Source organism: Polistes dominula, unplaced genomic scaffold (genome assembly GCF_049000335.1).
Source record: "Polistes dominula isolate Pdom_NZ unplaced genomic scaffold, Pdom_raw_medaka contig_28, whole genome shotgun sequence".
NCBI lineage: Eukaryota > Metazoa > Arthropoda > Insecta > Hymenoptera > Vespidae > Polistes > Polistes dominula.
In genome coordinates, this window is record NW_028300879.1 from 6,816,283 (window position 1) to 6,838,521 (window position 22,239).

Sequence of the window (22,239 nt, forward strand, 5' to 3'; positions counted from 1 at the left end):
TGTAAGCCCGCTAATGCGCGCACGTACATATATACATTCATACTTACATATGAGAGACTGACTTTTTCGCGTATTGCCTTTCTTCATGGTTGTACACACCTATCTATAGGAGAATCGAGGAGAATATAACCGAGCCAATAACCATTAACCACGCACGCACTCTCTCTCTTTCTTTCTCTTTGTTTGTCTGAAACCTGGCTCGTTCGCGCCACCTTGCTCTTTTGCAATAAATAAAAATGAGTAGCAATTAATCGGCGGCGAGATATGCGCGCGAACGTTCGAGGAGACCTTGGGGGCCTCGAAAACAACCAAGCTCTCGAGAGAGCTCATTCTTTTCATATCTTTTTCACTCTCTCTCTCTCTCTCTCTCTCTTTCATACGATTCTTGTCCAGATCCTACATATATATGAATCAGATGTTTGCGTAGACGTATGTCGTTGCTCCGCACCCATCGAAACTTCTACCAAGTCGAATTCCTATTTTATTTTTATGATTCCTGGCAAAATCTTTGGGTGGAATAAACCTACTCGAGATCATTCAAGCGAATCGGTTCATCTTAAATCGAAAGGGATATCTTACGCGCAAACGTCGACTCGAGGAACCTGATTCGGTGCTTAAGCTCGTGGAATAAGTAGCTTAACTGTGATTTCACTTTTCTTCTTATTTCGGGAATCAACGAAGGGAGAACCGATCGAGGTCAATTTTAATAATCCCATTCGTCCATCGTGGAACCTTTCACAGAAGCATACTAACTTAAACGTAATCGTTTCTCTATCATTTCCGTTCATCCAAGAAAATATAGTATTTTTGATCGTATATCATCTCAAATATATGTACACCTCTGTAACCATTTGCCTGATATCCCCGTTCACGATCGATTCCTAACCAATTCAATCGATTTGTCTCGCCACAAATCACTTTCCCCATCGACATTACATTGTCAGATCGCGTTCGCGCGTCTCTCTAACAACAGGCTCGAACCTTATTTTTCGAAACTCACGTAGAATGGTGCCGGTAAGCGTAATGGTAATCGTAATGGTAATCGTTTAATGACGTAGCTTCGAATCGCTCGAAGGATCGCCAGTACGTAATCTATGTTAATGCCACGAACAAGGTGGGTGAGCTCTTTCTCTCACTTTTCTTCTATTTCTTTTTACGTGTAGGCATAATGATAATGTTTTTCTCTACAAAACTACGCGTTCCTTGTATCACGGTACTACGTTAAAACTTTTTCTTTTTTTAATGGATTAACCCATTCAAACGTTTTATAAATAATTATTTTGAAAAGACAATCGAAAAGTATCACGATACGTATGAAACATTTCTCTCAATTACGTATATATATGTAGAAGAGAGATTTTTGGCATTACAAGAGGCACCATTTCGTATGCCCGCCAAATTGCAATAATGATGGTGCACCGAGGTAAAAACCGTTTCGTTCGTGGAAAGCAGAATGTAAGCCAGGGTTACCATCTCTTTCTTTCGCTCGATTCCTTTCTTTCTTTGGCTCGGTTGATTCCTTAACGTTGTCGTATCCGTACTCGCTTCTTGTTCGGTTCGAAGATGCCTTTGATCCTTTGGCGTTTTCACTGGTTCGTGCCTACCCACTATCGTTTTAACTTATGTAGTATGTGTATACACGCATGTATTTTCGAAGTAAGTATTATACCTTGTGGCTGCTCGAGAGTTCTTCCCTCTTTCCTTTTACTCTTTGACAGCAACTCGTGCATCGAATGAAAGTACATATATAAAGAAATAAAAAGATAATCGATCTTATAATTTTTTTTCCAGACTCCCCTCCCACTTCAAACCCTACCTTTCCTGTATCGATTTATATCTTTATTTATTTATTTATTTATTTATTCATTCATTTATTTATTTCTACGAGAAGAAAGTCTCCCGTGTTATAATTCTATGTTATAAAAGGATATCGTGCGAGGACAAGGAAGATTAATTCGTACTACTCGACGACTAATACGCTAATCGTATCGATTTACTGACTATCGATCGGACACGTTATACGAGCAAATTATTACGTAGGCTGTACTCTCGCCACGAGACCTCGGAAATGGTATTAACGAGAGGGATTAAACTATCGATAGCGTTCGTTTCTCTCTTTCTTTCTTTCTTTCTTTCTCTTTCGAATGGCACGTTTTACACGTCGTCGACTTAGACGCAGTAGACGGCAACAGCAACGGCAACGGCAACGGCAACGGCAACTGCAACTGCAACTGCAACTGCAACGGCAACAGCAACGGCGGTGGTGCGGAGCGTCGATCGAAAGGTCAACCGCATAAGGATATTAGAAAAGTGTCATTTTTCTTTAATTGACACTTTATTACTTGCCTGCGGATTATTATTTTGCGGGAGGCTGCAATCTGAAACATAGAAATCCTTCTCGAGTCGCCATTTCGTAATTTGCATCGAATATTTTTTTTATATCTATTAATACTTTTTTCTTTTTCATTATCATTATTCCGTTTTCCTTTTTTTTTTCATCTACCTTTTTTTCCTCTCCCTCTTTTTATTTCCTCGATGCACGATTGACGAATAAAAGAAAGAATATATATATATATATATATATATATATATAATGAATAATAAATAGAATCGCGCATAATGCCGATAGAAAATATGGCAAACGCGACGAGGACGTTAGCCGAAGATAAAGATGGCAATAAAACTAACGTTTTACGTTCCAAGTTATAATATATCGTAATCGGTCAGAAATGGAAATTGTGATCGTGGATAAAAATTTAAGAAAAAAGAAAGAAATATTTTTATTTCCTTTTTGTATACCTCACATAAGTTTAATTATCGTTACTTATTTACCAGGCAACGCGTTGCCGAGTAAAATCCTCGCTAACGTAGGCCGTTAGAAGAGAAATAGAAAATCATTAGTAAATAATATCTATGGACGAGAGAAACATATTTTTCGTAAATCCGTTACGACACAACTAAGGTGTTATCGGTACGAATTCATCATACACGATAGTCAACCGGTATAATTATCATATATTGATAATTATTCGAGCAACGTTTTAACGGTGAAAGCGCGTGCGATCATAAATATAACTCCAATCGAGACTTTTCTTAAATGACAAGGAAAAAAACAAAAATAAGAAAAAAACAGAAAAATACCACACGCATACAAGAAGTACACAGAAGAAAAATCTAATCTCTCAACGTTATCCGTACAGCTTACTAGCTTTGCGAATGAAATAAAATATTAGTACTTTATATATCGTCTATCATTTTCGCTCTCTCTCTCTCTTTCTCTCTCTCTATTTATCTATATATCTATCTATCTATCCATCTATCTATTTATCTCTTTTCTATTCTCCACTCTTCAAGAACTAACGAATGAAAGTGTAGATCTCGTATGGCGCATGCGCATACGTACGCGTAAGCGTAAACGAATGCGTAGGTGAGGAAGTAAGATATAAGGTAAAACGATATAAGGTGGACGAGAGAGGAGGATATTTTACACACGTATGCATGGTATAACCATCACATGCAAGATGATCGTGCACGTAGAAGGTTACGATACAACTACGACGACAACGCAAAGACAGTGACGACGACAACGACGACGATGACGACGACGACGACGACGACGTCGACGACTATGACGATGACGATGACGATGACGATGACGATGACGACGACGACGACGACGACGACAACAACGACGTACAGGAGGAACGGAAGAAGGAAAGAATGATGAGGTAGGTGGTAGGAGAAGGTAGGAAAGAGAAGAAGAGGAGGTGGGCGCAAAAGTTCTCCGAGGAGTAGGAGATGAGGATGTAGAGAGCAAGATGGCCGCCACGGTCCAGTCTTCTACGGGGAAAATCGTCGGACCTCCGCGTCGTCCGTCTCTCCTTTTAATTCCCACCGCTCTCCCCTCTTCACCCAACCACCTCCCTCCTACCCTCCCTCGATTCTTCCTTCCTTCTCTCTCTCTCTCTCTCTCTCTCTATCTCTTTCTCTTTCTCTTTCTCTTTCTCTTTCTCGCTTACTCAACATCTTCTCGCCATCTTCGTCTTTTCTTCTTCTTCTACTTCTTCTTCTACTTCTTCTTAACTTCATAAGCGTGTATGTCGTATTTGTGTTTGTGTTTATGCGTACGCGTGTATTTCTCTTTCTTTCTTCCTTTCTTTCCTTGCTTCCTCTCATATTCTCTTCATCTCCTTACGTCGCTCATTTCGCGATCCTCCTTTTTTATGTTTTCTTCTACTCTTTCTCTTTCTTCCTTTCTTGCTCGTTGGTTCGTATAGTCGTCGTTATCCCTTCGATCCTTCCTCCATTTCTTCCACCTCTACTACTCTTGTCGATCGCCATGATACCACGTGATCGGCGAACGTTAGGCACTTTATGGGAGCGTCTACCCAGAAAACCGGCGCAAAATCGACGATCCGTACGTTTATCGAATTACGATACGCAGTGTCTCCACCTCTTCTTTTTCTTCTTCTTCTTATTTCTTTTTCCTTCTTTTTCTGACACACTAGTAACATATCCTTCCCCACTATTATACGATCTTTCTCCTATCTTTTTTCTTGTTATTTTTTGGTTTTCTTTTATTTATGGTCGTACATTTTTCTCCGATTCAGTTCCATACGATGGAAAACTAACTTAGAAATGAATTTTCTATATTTCAAAATATTTAATCTAAACGGAACTCTGTAGGTATCTTTAAATAAGATAAAGGAATGAAATTATATTCGTATAAATATATATATTATAAAAATGCAAATGGAAAAATATTTCAACGCGGACCGTTAGGTTTGCACCGGATGTCGATAAAGGATGATAAGATGAAGTGGTAATTACCACGAACGATTCGCGATCCAGCTAAACTGTTAATTAAATGAAGAAATCGATAAAAGTCTTGCTACTGTGTACGTAAATAGGTATCACTAAGCACCACCAACACCACCTCTAATATCGTCAAATTTCTCGATCATATGAAAGTTTCCTGAATTCTTAATAGAGTTCTAAAAACAATCTTGTTATCGTGCCGTGTTACTCGTGCACGCATGCACATATGCACGTATGCACATATGCACGTATGCACATATGCACGTGTTCACGTATGCATGTATATAATTGAACGCCTCCGTGTTACTTTACATTGAGAAAACGAAACACGTCGTGAACGGCGTGAACAACTAACGTGATACCATCGTGATTTCGATCGGATTAAAGTGCTTATCGATCGTCAATCTGTTCGATCGATGCGTCATTGAGAATGAAAGAGATCGAGATAAGTAGAGGGAGAAAAAGAGAGAGAGAGAGAGAAAATAAAAACCTGAAATCGATTTTAATTTGAAAAAGTCAAATACTCCGGTATGCGTTAATGGATCAATTCAATTTCCTAAAGGAAATGGACAAATAAAATAACATAGCTGATAGGACGTATTTTCAACAAAAATCCTATACCTTGCTATTTTAAAATAGATCAATTCAATTTGCAAATAAAAAAAAAATTAAATTAAATATAGTAAATAGGAAGTATTTGAAAAACTCGTTTACATAGTATTTCCAAATAAACCAATTCAATTTACAAAAGAAACGAAGGTAATATATATAAACAAAAAAATATAATAACGTAATAAATGCACGTATTTAAAGAAAAAAAAGAAAAATATCAAAAACAGGTATCTTGGCATGCATAAAAATAACAGGTATTCAATTTTCAAAGAAAAATGAAAAAATGAAATAACGAATGGAAGTAAAAAAAAAATATATAAAATGAGCCGGTAAATGGGACATAAGAAAGAGAAATTGTTGTAGGAAAGAGGGGACAGGAGGAGACAGAGGAGGACGTGGACACAAGCATGCGCTTCGATAAGTCGTAGATCCTGTTATTAATTCGTACAATTTTGTTCGTCGATTCACACAGCGGAAGGAATAATTACGGTTGGCTTGACTCGCGCGCCGATTTATCTAGGAACGCGATCGGACCGCGTACGGACCGCGTACGAACCGTAGTACCACGGTGCAACCGCGTGATCTATTTTCTTCTTTTATTTATCTCTTTCTCTTTCTCTTTCTCTTGCACTGTCTTTTCTCTCGAACTTTGAGTTATTTTGTTGTTTTTGTTCTTCTTATTTGCACGATAAGCCTGGAAACGTACGAGCTAGCGCTTTGAAACTCCGCCTGTCTCTTGGTCAGATACGCGCTCGTAATAACACCCTTTAGTGCGCGTGCGCTCGCGCGCGCTTGCGCATACACACATAGAGGTACAAGAGTACAGGAGATAAGATCATGCAAGGAGTGGACGAAATCCAATAAGCAAATTCGCGCGCCAACAAAACCGACCCGGAACGAATTTTCCCCCGTTCGTTCGTTCGTTCGTTCATTCGTTAGACCGACAATATGACGACGATAAATTTGCGTTATTTTCAAAAATAAAATATACTTATATAATGTGATCAATTTATTCTACCTGCATCCCTTGAAAGCTTTAAGGTTGGATGATTCAGGGACAAATGAAATGAAGGGAATGAGGTGGCAATAGAATAGTAAAGTATGTTATAAGTAGTAAGTAGACGGGACGGAAAGACAGACAGAAGTAGTAGATGGTAAGAGTGAGTTAATGATCAGCGAAAAGGGTCGTGCTAGTACCAGGTTGCCGGTGCTGTTACTACTGGAACGAAACGGATGGTAGGAAGACGGAGTAGAGAGAAAGAGAAAGACGGAGAGTCGTGTGCAGAACAAGTGCAGGCCTGGTCTCGGCGGCTGCAGGCGGGCAGACAGGTTGTCCAGATTCCACGGAAGGTCGTTTGCTTTGCTTACCGCGGGTCGCGAGAGAGAAGCAGACTCGAACGCGCCACTTTGGACCTCGACCGTACTTATTGTTACGAGAGAAAGAGAGAAAGAGAGAGAGAGAGAAACAAAACAGACCAACTACAGTTTAATCGAGCAAGACTTTATTTCTTATATCCATTTTTTCTTTCTCTTTTTATCACGGTTCTTTATACCTGTGTATTTTTATGAATCTTTAGTAGTTAACGCGTGATTTATTTGCTTAGAAAAAGTCAAAGAAAGAATGACGAATAGGTGTATGTATATATGTATATATATGTACTATATAGGTAGATTTACCGGATAGAATTGAGCGTCGTCTTAGAAGCGGAGAAAACTGTGTACAGCAACGTGGGTTTTCTCGCTTGTTAGAGAGAGCTCCTTTATTATAGGCGAGATTCGCGTCTATATAGGTAAGCATTATGCGAGCACGCTTTCTTGAACGAGTTTATATGTGGCTCGATGCGTGAGTGTACGAGAGTGTACGACGCCCCGTATCCGTTTATTTTCTTTCTCTATTTCTATTCATACTCTAGAAGTTGTTGGGTGTGTTACTTACCTCGCCTCCTGCCGATCACCCACAGGAATTCTCTCTAGCTACGACTAGGAGGAATCTCTTCAGCAAGCTTCCTTGATAGTCACGAGCCGACGACTTATTATCATATTATTTCTACGAAACAATTTCAACGTTTCTCTCAAACCGGTGTTAAGAATATTATTCTTTCGAATATAATTCTTCACCTTTTTTCTTATTTTTATTCTTATTTTTATTCTTCTTCTTCCTCGTCGTCGTCGTCGTCGTCGTCGTCGTCGTCGTCGTCTCTTTTCTTCCGATTTCTTCTTTCGTACACTTTCTCGAAACTCGATCGGGCTCGAGAACCGAGAATGAGAGACGATCACGAAGCGTATAAAAGACACCTGTAGCGAAAGCGAGAACCATGGAGGTCACGCTCGCGTGATCCTCGCTTAGGTTTTTTTTGTTCTTTTTTTTTTTTATTAGAAAAAGAGTAGTCCATTTACTTTGTATTCATGCTCTCGCTACTCGGATATGGGGATTCTCTAATGCAAAAGATGAGATGAACAAAGATGAGATGAAAAAAAGAATAAGAAAATGTAGAACGAGGGGGCGCGCACCTGGTTGACCAAATCTTTCCTTCTCTCTCTTTTTTTTTTTTTATATTTTTCTTGGTGAACGACAAGCTCGATGGGAGGACAATCGGTCGGAATTAGAGAGCTTTGTGGTGTCTTTTATACATTATATCCGGATGCTTACACTCTTTCTCTCTTTTTCTCTTCAAGTATACCAAGTACTTACGTATGTATGTAGAAGAGAAAGAGAGAGAACTTACATACTCGTCGACTACCGGCTCACACCCTCGGACGACGTGCAAGCAGCTGTTTTTCTTACGTCACCGTGAGAGGAATGCCTTTTGATTTACAACACTATCTCTCTCTCTTTCTTTCTTTCTTTCTTTCTTTCCGAAAGACGCATATATAAACGCACTCACTCAACAGGTCGCGACAATCACGATCTCGTACTTACTCTCGGCGCAAGATGAAAGAGGGGCGTGGAGAAAATTCTTGTCTTCCTTTACTTTGTTCTCGCATACTTCTCCTTCCTCATCCTGCTGCTTGTATTTATTTTAATATTTTAACCTATTCATCGAAGCGCTGAAACTTATTCGCGCCTTTCTTTCCTTCTTTCTTACTTTGCGCAAAGTAAAAGATCTTGTAGTAGGTAGGTATATATTTTTTTTCTCTTCTTCTTTTTTTTCCAACCAAAATAAAAAGAAAGATTAAACATCCTATAGGAGAGGTATATCTCGTAACTGGCAAAAACCGAATATGTTAACGGATTTTCGATCATTACCGCGTTATCGGATTAATCACGAGGAACATTGCGAATGAACAAGCATCGTTGTTAATTCATTGAAAATAATATGTATAAAAGATTACTACTAACCGATGTAGAAACGATGAGCATGGGTTTGGGGGAAACGCGTATACCTTGTGTTACTGACATAAGCTAATTGATTTAATGAGCAATTAGCTTACTTTATCTCCCCCAGTCGTGTTGTCTGGAAATCGATCGACTATTTTTAAATCAAATAAATATAGCGTTAAGAGTTAGGACCGAACGATGTTTCGAGCATTTTTTTTTTAAACTATCTTTTGAATATCTTTGCGATAGTAATCTTTATTATTATTGACGATCCCCTTCACTCGCGATTCTCCCTCTCTCTCTCTCTCTCTCTCTCTCTCTCTCTCTCTCTCTCTCTCTCTCTCTCTCTCGACAAGATCGTCTCGATGATTTCAGGATATTACACGTAACGTTGTCGTGACACGCGCGTGAACGTTCTGGACTTTCTTCTTTCCTCTGCCCCCCCCCCCTCTCTCTCTCTCTCCATCGTTAAGGATTTATGCAACGAGAAGAGAAGTTGCTCCCTCGAGCCGTCTATCGGTTATTATTACAATTTCTCTTAGTCTGACCGTACAAAGATATAATCTGAAACCATTAGAAGTAAGTTCTTCGGACACGTAAAAGATGTGATATAACTAATCGTTCCGAAAGATTTTATAACTATCAGGTGTTTATTAATCTGAGAAAATTCACTTTGGTTAAGCGAGAAATAACTAAAATAAAGAGAAGAAGAAGAAGAAGGAAAAAAAAAGAAAGAAAATAAGATATATGGGTACAAGGAAGCAAAGGGAAAACTCATCATTGATTTATCGTGGATCCTTTTATCGATCATCGATTTATCGACTCAATTACCTTCTCGAAATATTTACGAAGGATTCCTGCCGTACGATAAGAATTCCAATTATCTTTCTGGGCCATCCAAAGTGTCTTGATCGAAAACTCTCTTTTACCAATATACATACATGCATACATACATACATACATACATACATACATACATACATACATACATACATACATACATACATACATACATACATACATACATACATACATACATACATACATGCATACATACTTATATACATATATATTTTTCATTCTATGATCGAGGTCGATCGTCCTGACGATCTGCAACGTCCTCTCCTCCCCAGGTACACGTTCGATCCGCCTCCGGGTATCTTGTATATTTTTACGCACACTATCTATATAAATATATATATATGCATGCCACCCATAGACTTGGTTGCTTGATTCCGTAGGTAGGGTGTATGCTTGTCGCGAGAGAAAAGGAAGCATAACCGAAGAGAGCTAAATCCATCTATACTGACGGAGCGCCATGTGTGTGAGTACAAAAGTAGGGATGGAAAAGGGGTAAGGAGAGGTCTGTATATACATATATAGCACGTATTCGTCGTTGTTGTTGTTGTGTTGAAGCACGAAGCAAAGTAGTCGTCGCTTACCCTCCCCCCTTCTCCCCACTTCACTCCACCCCACTTGACGTTCATGCGTGTTCGTCTACCGAGGAAGAGAAAGAGGTAGATAGTAGAACGGGAGACAGGGCGTGGTTCAGCCTTGCTCTTACTTATAATTATATTTATTCGCGCAACGCATGTACCTATAGCCATTGATATACGATCGCAGCGAGGTCTCGGTTTACACGCCACGCACTGGCAGCGCTTCAGAAGCGGTTCAGAAGCGGTTCAGAAGCGGTTCAGGAGCGGTGGGCTCCTGCATCTATCTACGTATCTTCTCAAACTTAACTCTCTCTTTCTCTCGTAGTATACTTTCTTCGATCTAATATAATGAAAATCTTTTAATCGTTTTAATTCATTTCGAAAAATCCAATTTCTTTTTCTTTCCCTTTACCGTAATTTTTAATAATAATTTTGTATAAATAAAGAATGTTAAAGGGTTTGCTTGAATAGGATAAAGGGAAAGAAAGGAAGGGCTAAGAGGTAGCTCTGAGTACATTGACCACAGGGTATTGCCATCAACGTTCCAGGTGGTACTCATACACAAATTATGGTAATGACCGATCGATTTTCTTTCCTAGCAGCTTCTTCTTCTTCCTTTTGTCGTCTAGCTTTCTTCTTCTACCCTTCCTTTTTTTCGGGTTCAATTGGTCATACCTCCGACCTTTTACCGTCTCGCGAAACCTTTTTGATATTTTGATCCATCGAGAAAAACGATATGCGAATAGTCCACCGGTCACGGGTTTTCCTTTTCTCCCTTTGCATCCGTCCACTTTTTATTTATCAATGACGTCTATAAAATATTTCTTTTCTTTCTCTTGTTTATTTCTCTATTGATTCACTCCCCCTAGCCCTTCACAATCCTTGTATCGATGCAACTAAGAAATTGGTTAAAAATTATTCTCCATGATGGTACTTTTACAATATGGTAAGACCATGCCGGAAGTGGTAATTTGTTATCGATCAATTTCACGCATGGAATTTTTCATTTCGTAATTAGCGAGAACACTTTTTCGAAACGACACTTACTTATATACCTGGCTGACAACGTCGAACATCGTTCCTCGGACGATTACGTGAACGTTATCGTTCATCGAGCGAAGGTGCCTGAGAAAACTTTTTGCTCTCCTTGCTTTTTTCACTCTCTCTCTCTCTCACACACACACACACACACACACACACACACACTTTTATAGCATCGTATCTCATCCTTTCTACCCCGAAGGATTGTAGCATCTAGGAGAGACGGATGTCGCACACGTTCAGGACTCCTTTCGTTCCATCGTCCTCCTCTCGTCTCTACGTCGATAACTTCCGCATGATCCAAAGCCGGCCGGTTACCTTTGATATTTTAATCCGTCGCTTAACTCTAATACGTGACGCGAAATTTTAAAGCGTTGTAAACGCATACTCTCTTTCTTATTTCTTTCTTTCATTTTTTCTTTTTTTCTTTCTTTACCAATTCTCTTCGGTTATACAGGTAACCATTCATTTAGTCCCTGTTATAGGTTTAACTATTCGATTTGCTTCTTCTGTCAATAAGTATATACATCTGGTTATAATTAAAAAAAAAAAAAGTAACGAATAAAAAGATAAATTTATCCGCGTGCACGTTTAACGTTTAATCGTCTTCGAGGAGAGAAAGTATACGTGGTCGCCTTTACATCGATTACTTCCTTCGAATATTTTTACTCGTCTTACTATCGAGGAAATTATAAACGTCATTACAATGTTAATTAAATATAATTTTCATTAAACGTCAACACGTTCGTCCTTATCGTTCGTGGAATCCAAAGATACTACTCCAACCCCCTTTTCTTGCCCATTTATTTTGTCTTTTTTTCTCTTTGAATACGGAGCTCGCGAAACGGCATTTAGTATGAGATATTCGGCTCGTTAAGATGGAAACTGGGTAGAAAAATAAATGACTGAATTCGAAAGATACTGCGAATCGAATCCCACTATCCTTCTGTCTCTTTCTTTAGCGTTTCACATGCATACAGAAGAGTGCAAACACGAGTATTGGAATGGAATACATATACATATAAATATATATCGGCACACAGGATTCCTTAATGAGAGTAGGGGTTTGATGGTAGAGCCGATTGCAAGCCTGTCGCCAATGTGTATTCTTGGACAAATGTCACCAAAGTTTCCTTCTCCTTTTACTTTAGTTGTTTATTTTATTTTCAGCAAGCACAAAACCACAGAGAAGTCTCGTGGTAAATCTTGAAAAATAATCCACGTGTCTTAGCGATAACACCTCGCAGATCGAGTTTGCTAAAAGTAGTCAACGTGGAAAAATATTTCATTTAGAAATACGTGGAAAAATTAAACGGCAGGATAGTTGAAAAAATGATGGACATTAATTTAAAAGTACATACGGTCTTTTTAACGAAAAAACGATTTGCAGAAAAATCCTTTTCGCCCACTCAAATATACATATATTTGATCGAATTTACGTAACTTTTGATCGATAGTGTATATAACGCATGAGAGAGTGCGTCGGAGTGCGTTTTCTAAAAGCCCCTTGGAAACTTCAGTCATTGTAAATATATCTCTTAAAGTATTTTTCTTTCTCATTCGAATGAGAGCGTTGGTGCACTTTCATGCGGTTGCACGTGCGAGTAATACTCGGACCATTGTTTTTACCATCGAACGTGCACGTTTGTTAATGCACCACCACACCACCACCAACGACTTGCAATCTTTACGGAATTCAAAAAGTACCAACCTAACTTTCTTTCTTTACTATAATCCGATGAAATATTCTTCTGGCACGTTCGAAACTTTTAATCGACGTTCTTACACGTAAACGAAGTTTCAATTTTTTATTTAAAAATGCGTTACCTACGTATACAAATCTTTGATATAATAGTATTAAAAGATACCTAAACGTTAAATAAGTTTTTTTCTCCTTGTCTAAACGTTCATTCACGCACGATCTCTCTTTCTCGTAGCGTGCAACGATTAGATTGGCATTGCATCGATCGGGTCTGATAAATATACGCGACCGGGAAAACTTGCGAAATCTATCATGAATAGCACTTTCTGATTATTTTCTTTTATTTATTTTTTTTTACCTTTTTCGTCGTTCTACGCGTTCTACGATCGCCACTGAGCAACTATTTTCTTTGTTATTAAAATATAACTCGAATAAAAACAAATCAAATATTGCTGACGAAACTAATAATAATAATAATAATTTTTACTTAATCGATACGAGAGATGTGGATTGTCGAACAAGTTTTCTCGAGCAACGCTAGGAAAGGTGTTACACGCCTTTTTTTTTTTATTCTCGCACGAAAGAATCGAAAGAAAATAATATGAAAAAAAGAGAGAGAGAGAGGAAAAGAGAGAGGATTAAAGAGCACAAGCAGATATTTAAAGGGCAAGGACGCTCGAATGAATTAATCACGATCTCCGATCATACTCGATTATGTGCACCATGTGCAACTTTTCCTTTTTAAAGTTATTGCGATAATCGCTTAAATTGAAGCAAAAGTGATTTCTTCATTGACTATTAAATCGTACAGTAGGATTATCCTTTTAAATTACACCATGTGTGTAACGTTATAAGTTGAAATCGTTGATGCTCTCTAAGAAGATTTAATGTAAGAACTAAAGTATATATAACGTGACACGTTTTAGTTTTACTTTATTTTCAAAGTAAAACTTTGTTAGAAAATATTTTGTTTTTGTTTTGTTTTTGTACTCGTTAACGACTTATTAATAATTTCATTGGTAAATTTGCTTGCCGTTCCGAGCAACTGTGACTCGTTATTATAAAAGGTATATTCGTAGCAACGTAAGTTGAAATATTCGCGTTAATACCAGTCTAATATTAAGTATACAGATACGTACCAATACTTGCGTGCAAGTATGTAAGACTTGTTTTTAATTTCTATCTTCTCTCTTCTTTCTTTGCGATCATCGTTGTAAAATTTTAACTGTTGCGATAATTCAGATCGACCGTAACTGTATCGTATGAAAATAACTGTGTTTTATTATCATTTAAAACGCTCGAACTAAGGCCTTTTAACGAGCCACGTATATTTACGATCAATTGAATTTTATGCCCATTGACTTATATCCCTCCCTCTCTCTTTTTCTTTGTTTATGTTAAAAGCACCAAATGTAGAGATTCAAATTTAAAATTTTTCGTCGATTAATAAAGTCGAACGTGTGGTGTCACTCAAGTTGTCCGAAGTGATACTTTGTAAGATCTTTAAACGTATTCAACAGATAAAATCTAAATAATTCAAGATCCTAGATTTAATGTCACGGTCAATCGTGAAATAATACTAGAATCGTTTCGAGAGTAAGAAACAAGGAACGATAACGATTATCATATCCATTTGTTTTGAAAAAAAAAAAAACTTTTTTCGTTTTGCTCTCTTTTTAAAGTCTGATTAAAAGTTTATCTACATGAAAATATTTCTACGCGTTTTCGAGCGTATAATAGCGTGTAATATTAACATACGTTATTCACAATTGTCGAGATCCCGAGAGATATCCAGAATGAAATCATTACGAAATGGACGTATTGCTTCTATAATCTTTATCCTGTTTCAGTAAGATACCCAAGTTCATGGGGATTTTAACGACTATCTTTCGAAGGATAAAATCTATCACGTTCGGTCGTACTAGTGAATCAGTGACTCGTTCTTCTGAACATTTCTTTCTTTTTTTTTCTTTTCCCTTTATAGAATCGTTGTGCGTTTTAACAAGATTCTCCTGGAGGCGTACCGCCGAACAAATTACGAGCTATCTTTTCGAATGTAAAAGCAATGGTCATCAACAATCAAAGTCAGGCTAAAGTTTTCTTTTTTATGCGAATCCAAGTATAAGTAGAAAGTCGTGAAGATTAAAACAAGATGGTAAATTTTCGCTGTTGTTGGCTTACGATTATTATATACAGGTGTAACGTCTACGTTGTCATTGGTTTATACTACTTTTAATAATACAAAGCTTTGAAAAGTATGACAAAATTGAATGAAAAAATTGAATGAAATTAAATTTAATAGACATGGATTATGAGTGTGTAGGGTGTTATAAAGGTAATTAGCTTGTTCGGGTATGTCACATAAGATGAAAAAAAAGATATGAAAACATTTTCCTGAACTCGATATCGGTAGGAATAGTAGTGGGTGTCTGATGTCGTTATAAAAATGCATCGATCACGGTTGTCGAGACGCTTATCGAGCCGTTAGTCTCGACACGTCGTTCTCGCGTGAAAAGTTGTCGCACCAGTCAACACACAGAAAATAGTCTCGTTCGTTTCTCTTGGTGTCTTGGTCGTCGACGAACGAACGAACGAACGAACGAACGAACGAAACGAACGTTCGATTGCTGGTAGTGAGAGTTTCAAACTGCCCTGTCGCCAATACTTTGCTCTTTTCCCGTGAATCCGTGTTGTTTCTTGTCCCTTCGAAAAGCACCCTTACTGAAAGAAATCCTTTCAAACATGGAACGCTTCTTGACTTTTAATGTATCACTTATATTTTATAATACACACCTGCTAATAACACAACCATCACCACCACCACCACCACGATCATTAACGAGTTTAAAATAGAATTTATTTTCGAACACCTGACGGAAGCCTTGATTTTTCCAATGACTGACTTCGAAAGTCCTCATGTTTGAATTAATTTGACTGTCCATTGCCCCCGATGTTATCGATTTGAAAATCTACAAATGATTAATGTACCGTATAATAATCAATGAACTTGCAACCGTGATCAAGATAGTTTTATCAATTCGTTAGAAAATTTATCTACGCGAAATTGACGATTTCATGAAACCGACACTTGTTTATTATTTTTACCATTCACTAAAATTTCATTTAAATGTTCGATCTAATTTGAATATTTCCATATCGAAATATTATTTAAATTCTAAAAAGTAGATATGGTAGGTGAACCTAATCAAATCTTAAAACTTTAAATTTATTTTGTAAACTGAAGGAAAACTAATTATATTATTCCGTGCATATCATTAAATCGGAATTAGTTTTTTCATAAATTTGCGCGAGAAAGGTTTGACGATATTAAATTAAATACCCGGACGTTTGCTTTTCAATTATCTTTCTACATATTATCTTTGTCATGGCGAATTAAACATAGGCCAAAAAATATCGAGGGTGTAGGAGAGAACAGGGGGTAAAAAAAAGAAACTAATTGAACAATGGTAGAAAGAGAAAATGAAATAGGAAGACGGATATAATAATAAAGTCGGTCGAAGGATAAAAATGAATAATAAAACTGCTTTTGCGTTCCCTGTCGTTGAACACGCGAGGAACATAAAAGTGCATAAGCAATTACGCGTGATTAACTGCGCAATTAAATTAAAGTTCAGCCGTATACGGTCGCGCCTTTAATTTGTTGCACGCACGATCCATACGGATTCTCTCTTTCTCTTTCTTTCATATACACTCCTTCCGTGGAAACCATTCGAACGTGACAAAGAAGATAAAAATTAGCGAATGTACAGAGTCGCGTGGGTGCGTCTCGAATATCTCGGCTCGCATGCGTTCGTAATAAGACCCAATAGAAAACTCGAACGATAATTTATATATATATGTAAGCACACAAAGTGTATACATACGTGTATGCACTAGTAAAAAAAAAATTGAAACAAAAAAGACATCAATGAAGATCGTTCAAAGTTGTTGATTTCTTTCTATGAAAAAAAAAAAAAGAGAAAAAAAGATAGAAGATGTTTTCGAGAGAAAAAAAATAAAAACAGAAAAAAAGAAAAGAGATAAAGAAAAAAGGGATGAAAGGAGTAATAAAAGAGATGGCTTTTCAACTTTAATGTCACAACGCGATACGGTGCTGTTTCGTGGAAGGGGTTGGGAGAGGCGAGGGGGAAGAAGGCTCGTTGGACCGTATAAATGTACGGTCCTATCCAAGGTAGATCTCTCTTTTCTCAGATAGGAAACGACACCGCGGTGCCCTTTTATTTACAACGACAATGACAAACGTAACTACGATTAACGGTTATATACTTACTTATTTACGTAGCTTACGTTTAGAAAGAGAGAGAGAGAGAGAGAGAGAAAGAGAGAGTAGGTATATTACGTCGTTTTGACGATGCGCGATAAGAATATCAAAAAAAATATTCGATGAACGCGTCTCGTTCTTCACTTTATTTCGTCTTACTTTTTTTAGTTTTTTCATTTTTTTCGGACGCCTTATGAAATATTTGGCATAATCCTTTCTCGAGTCGAGTCGAGTCGAGTACCGGTGTTCTGCTTTTAAATTTTTTTTTTCTTTTCTTTTTTTTTCTTTTCTTTTTTTTTCTTTCTTGAAACATACGTGATCTACTATTTATGCGGCGACATTCCGCGCGTTGGTTGCCGGTGAAATTACCGACTCTCTTCACTTACCAAACATAGAACAAGGTGTATACTCACATACCTATCACGTTTAAGTATCCTTTAAAGGTAAATTTGTTTTTGGCTCTTTATCGAGAATTGATATCGTAGATAACGGAACGAAAGAGATTTATTTTCTACGATGCAATTTCTCTTGGACAATCGTCGTTAGACAGTGACTAAACGAATCCATAAAGTGTGCATAACGGTTTTCCAAATAGTTCAAGTTATAAGCAGGATGATAGTAATCATTCTTAGAATAAATTCACTACGCGTAAATGTCGTCCCGCGACATTCTTGGAAAATGTTTAATGATAGTGCGTAAAAATGGCTGCTACTGTGTCCAAGAAGAACATCGATCGAAGTATATTGATTCACGCCAATAGCAACGCCAGCAATAGTATTTTTTTATTTTCCACTTTGTAAAGTCGTCTTATTATTCTTCATGTTCTTCTTTTTGTTGTTCCATCGAATCCTGTCGAGACAAAAGTGGAAGATGACGTGCGTCAATTAATAGATTTGATTCGTTAAACAAAACTGGTTCGCATCTGAAACATTTTATCGAATCAACAATATATAGCCGTCTGTTTCTTTTTATGCCATATTTTTCATTTTAGATTTATTTTCTTTTTCATTCGTCGTTAGATACGATTGAGAGAAAAGAAAGGCGGAGATCGCGCCGCTGGAAGTCTCGATCGGCCTCGTTATAGTCGAAAGAGATCGACGCTTCAAATCATTTATGGCCTTTGGCATCACGCCTAAGTCCAGCATGGAAAAATACGTGAACCGATGGCCAACGGGACGATCCGGTCGAGAAACTATTCTCTCTCTTTCTCTCTCTTGCTCTCTATCGAACGAGTTATCTGCAAGCAAAGTTTGGTTGGATTGACTTCGTTAAAATAAGTCAATGGAGAGAACGCCCTAGAGTCTGCAAGTGAAACTCAACGCATAGTCAGCCAACCAACTAATCAACAACAAAACTCGCACGCGACCGGGATTCGCATCGATCGATCGATCAGAAAAACAACGAAAGGAGGAGACCGACCGATCGAGAAACATCGAAGAGATCGGCGTTTTCCACGCCCCAAGCCTCTTGTCAGCGACCAGGGAATTCATTACCTCGGAATATCGCTAAGGAGAAAGAGAAAACGTCCTACCTTCGGGTATATTCATGGAAATCTTTGGAAATCTATAGAAATTGTCAACGCGATTCATCTCTGATAGCATTCACCTTATTCCAATGATTATTTTCTAAGATCATTTATGAACGGTTACAAGTTTTTCATTTAATTCAATACATATATTATACATATAGCCTATATTATACCTGTATAACCTAGTATAAAGAAGGAGGCACATAGTATTAAGTAGGTAGTACTTATTCGTGTACTTAGGTACTTTGGTAAGTATCTACATAAGATCGGAAAATGGGAGTAGCTCGTCGGACGAGTCGACCCAGTCCAGTTTCAAATGGTTAGAAAGATTAAGTCTGGTACCGTTGAAAGTATAAATTTGGAATCCTCGACCTCTGTTGGAAGCGGCCCCATTAAAATAACTAACGGTGATATCGCGGTGAAACTTGAAACAAGTCTCCACCGATAAATATCTATGTATATATACTACGTGTATACTATTAAAATAAAAGGGGATAAAGAGGGAGAGAATAAATAAAAGAAAAGAAAGATAGATGAGCGAAAAGAGTGGGAGGAAATATATTTTCCATGCCTGGAGGTCCGTCGCGAAACGATCGAGTTATTCGAGTAAAGCGCCCTGAGGGATTATTCGATCGTCGTATAAGTTTTTTTTGCGATCCTCCCATCGATATCGGCCAATGATATATATCGTTACCGAGAAGACGTCGTCAACGATTTCTAAAGAGTTTGTCCGACAAACTTTCACGGCTAAAGATTCGCTCCGGATTTTCCAAGTTCGTGAAAGCGAGAGAACAAGAGCAGCCAAGGCAAGCTTTACCACTTGTTTACTTGTTTACTTGCTCCTACTAACAAGTTTTTTTAAATGTTGGCGCGAATCGAGGTAATTAAACAAAAAAACAAAAAACACACACACAAGAAAAAAGGTAAAAACCAATGAAAAATCTCGCATCCCCGATTATGAGTAAATAAATAACAGTAGTTTATATACGTGTACCCATCATCATCCGTCCATCCAACCAACCAAGCCAGTTTGATGAATCAGTTTGTAGGTAATCTTACGAGATCGCTATTCTAGATCTAAGAGTCTCGCAGGTGTTTCGCGAGAAACACGAATCTCTTGTTTGAAGCAAAACTCGCTTTCCTCGTTCCGGTTCCACACTTGCACTCGAAGGATCAGGAAACGATAGTTGTTAAATTAAATTCCACTGATAAACGTGTTCCTAATCTAGGATCCTATTCGAGAATCTTGTTACGTATGAACATAACGTTACAATTAACGTTAAATCCCATTTTCTTCTAGCCAAAAATCCAAAGGAATTCGTTTCAAAGGAGACAACAGAGTAAAATTTAAAGTAACAATGTTTTCCGTTGCATTGGATAGATCGAAGAAAGATAAAAAGGGAATAAAATCAATTTGAAGAGTAAAGAATACAGGAGGGAGAATATACCCATACGTGGTGAGTGTTGCGTTGCGTTGCGTTGCGTTGTGTAGGTTACTCTCCTAGAGGAGAGGTACAGAAGGGGTGAGGGTGATGGAAAAGAGTTTATAGGTGGGGGACAGGGGGGAGAGGTAGAACGCTATCTCGCGCGTATGGCGGCGAGCGAGAGGACGATATTTTTAAGTGGTGGGGATAGAGGCGGGTCTCTCTCGTGGCGCACACCACACACGACACGCGCACTAGCATACCACACAAGCGCACCATACGAGCATACGCACGCACGTACGTGTATTTTCTCTCTTTCACGCACTCACCTTTACCTCTGCATGAGTATAGCACATAGGTGATCGTAGCATGCTTGTCGCCTTGCGTCGACACACACACACACACACACATGCACACGTATATTAGTAGTGCGTCCCTTACGCATGCACATGCATACGCACACACACATTTGTATTCGTGCGAGGCTCGCGCGCGTCCGCCTCCGGGGCACACGGCTAAAGCTCACACTTACCTGACAAGATGTAAGTTCAGAAACTGGAAGGTTGCCACTTCTGCACAGTCCAATACAAGACACCGAACCGGAAAGTTCGTCTGAAAATTAGTCGATCACCATAATACGCGCTGACTTGCTCTTGTTTTCCTTTTTTCTTCCCTTTATCATCTTGATTATCGATTTGTTTGTTTTATGGGGTTTGTTTTTCTTTCTTTTTCTTTTCCCTTTTTGTTATTTATCAAAGACTAGATAAAGAAATAAGAGCGAGAGTAGTAGTGTACGTTCGTAAACGAAAACTCCTTCGTTAAAGTTCCGACTAAAAAGGAAGACGAAGAGGAATCGTTGGCGAACGGAGTAAGAGGAAAAAAAAGAGAAAAAAGGAGAAGAAGAAAAAGAAGGGGGTACGCAAGAGAGGAGATAGTAGTGCAAGGCCTCTGGGAGAGGGCGAAACTGGAGTTGGTGGAGGAAGGCGACTTAGAGGAGGAGGGAGAGGAGGAGGAGGAGGAGGGTGAGGGTGAGGGGGGAAGGAGGAAGAGGAGGATGGGAAGGACGAAGAAGGCGTCGGCGCGATAACGAAATGAACGAGTATACACGAGGAGAATGTGTCGAGAAACGCTGAGCGTGACAGAGCAGTCGTGTTCGTTGTGTGAAAGATCGAGGAAGTTCCGTAAAATCGTTAGAGTAATACGCGTTTAATATCAATCCATGTAGTAAACACTACAGTAGTGGTGGTTGTTGCATTATCCCTTACGTGATCGATCGATCGATCAAATCGTGTCAAAGCCTAGAGAGTGGTATTTATTAAAACGAGTTTATCTTCTTCATTTATAGATGAAACGAGAAACATTAAAGTGAGAATAAAATATATGATAAAGGGGGGAGGAGGACGAAGAGGAGGGAGAGGGAGAATCCTTGATGTGTCTTTTGGAATCTATCGAGTAAATAATCGGTGTAAAAAATTAATGATGATTCATAACGTAATGTCTTGGAGTATTACGTAGTTGGCAAAAGGGATCATCTCATAGGATGATCTTTTGCCGCGAACTTGTCCCGTTGTCAATGGAAACAGCGACGGCAACGATTGGAATCGCAACAAGGAAAATGAAAACAACGTCGACGACGAAGACGATGACGACAACGATGAGGTTGAAGTTAACTGCAAGAACAACAACAACGACAACTACGACAAAAACAAGAACGGAGACGAAAGCGATCATCAACATCATCATCATGATCATCATCATTATCATTGAGGGACATCGTATGCGTATTGGATGATTATCATATTAATGAACGTGCTACTCGACTCACCGAGCCAGTTCACGGGATTGTAGTGGACGCACAAGAGTCTTAGTGAGATCCAAAACCTCACACCCCCTTAAGAAGGATATTTCAATTCTGCGTTTGTTTTATGATCGACATTTAAACAATTTTTTCTTTTCTCATTAATAATCGACAGTGAGTGACGAGACACCTTTAACATCGATACATTGTGTGTGTTTACCTTACTACTCTTAATATTGGATTTCGTGATTCGAGTTTTGCAGAAGATATCGAAGAACT

At 38.4% G+C, this 22,239-nt stretch overlaps 1 protein-coding gene across 3 annotated transcripts in view; it reads left to right on the forward strand.

Moving 5' to 3' along the window:
- grh (grainy head) overlaps window positions 1–22,239 on the forward strand; it is a 74,564-nt gene that overhangs the window by 13,591 nt on the left and 38,734 nt on the right. The window lies entirely within an intron of this gene.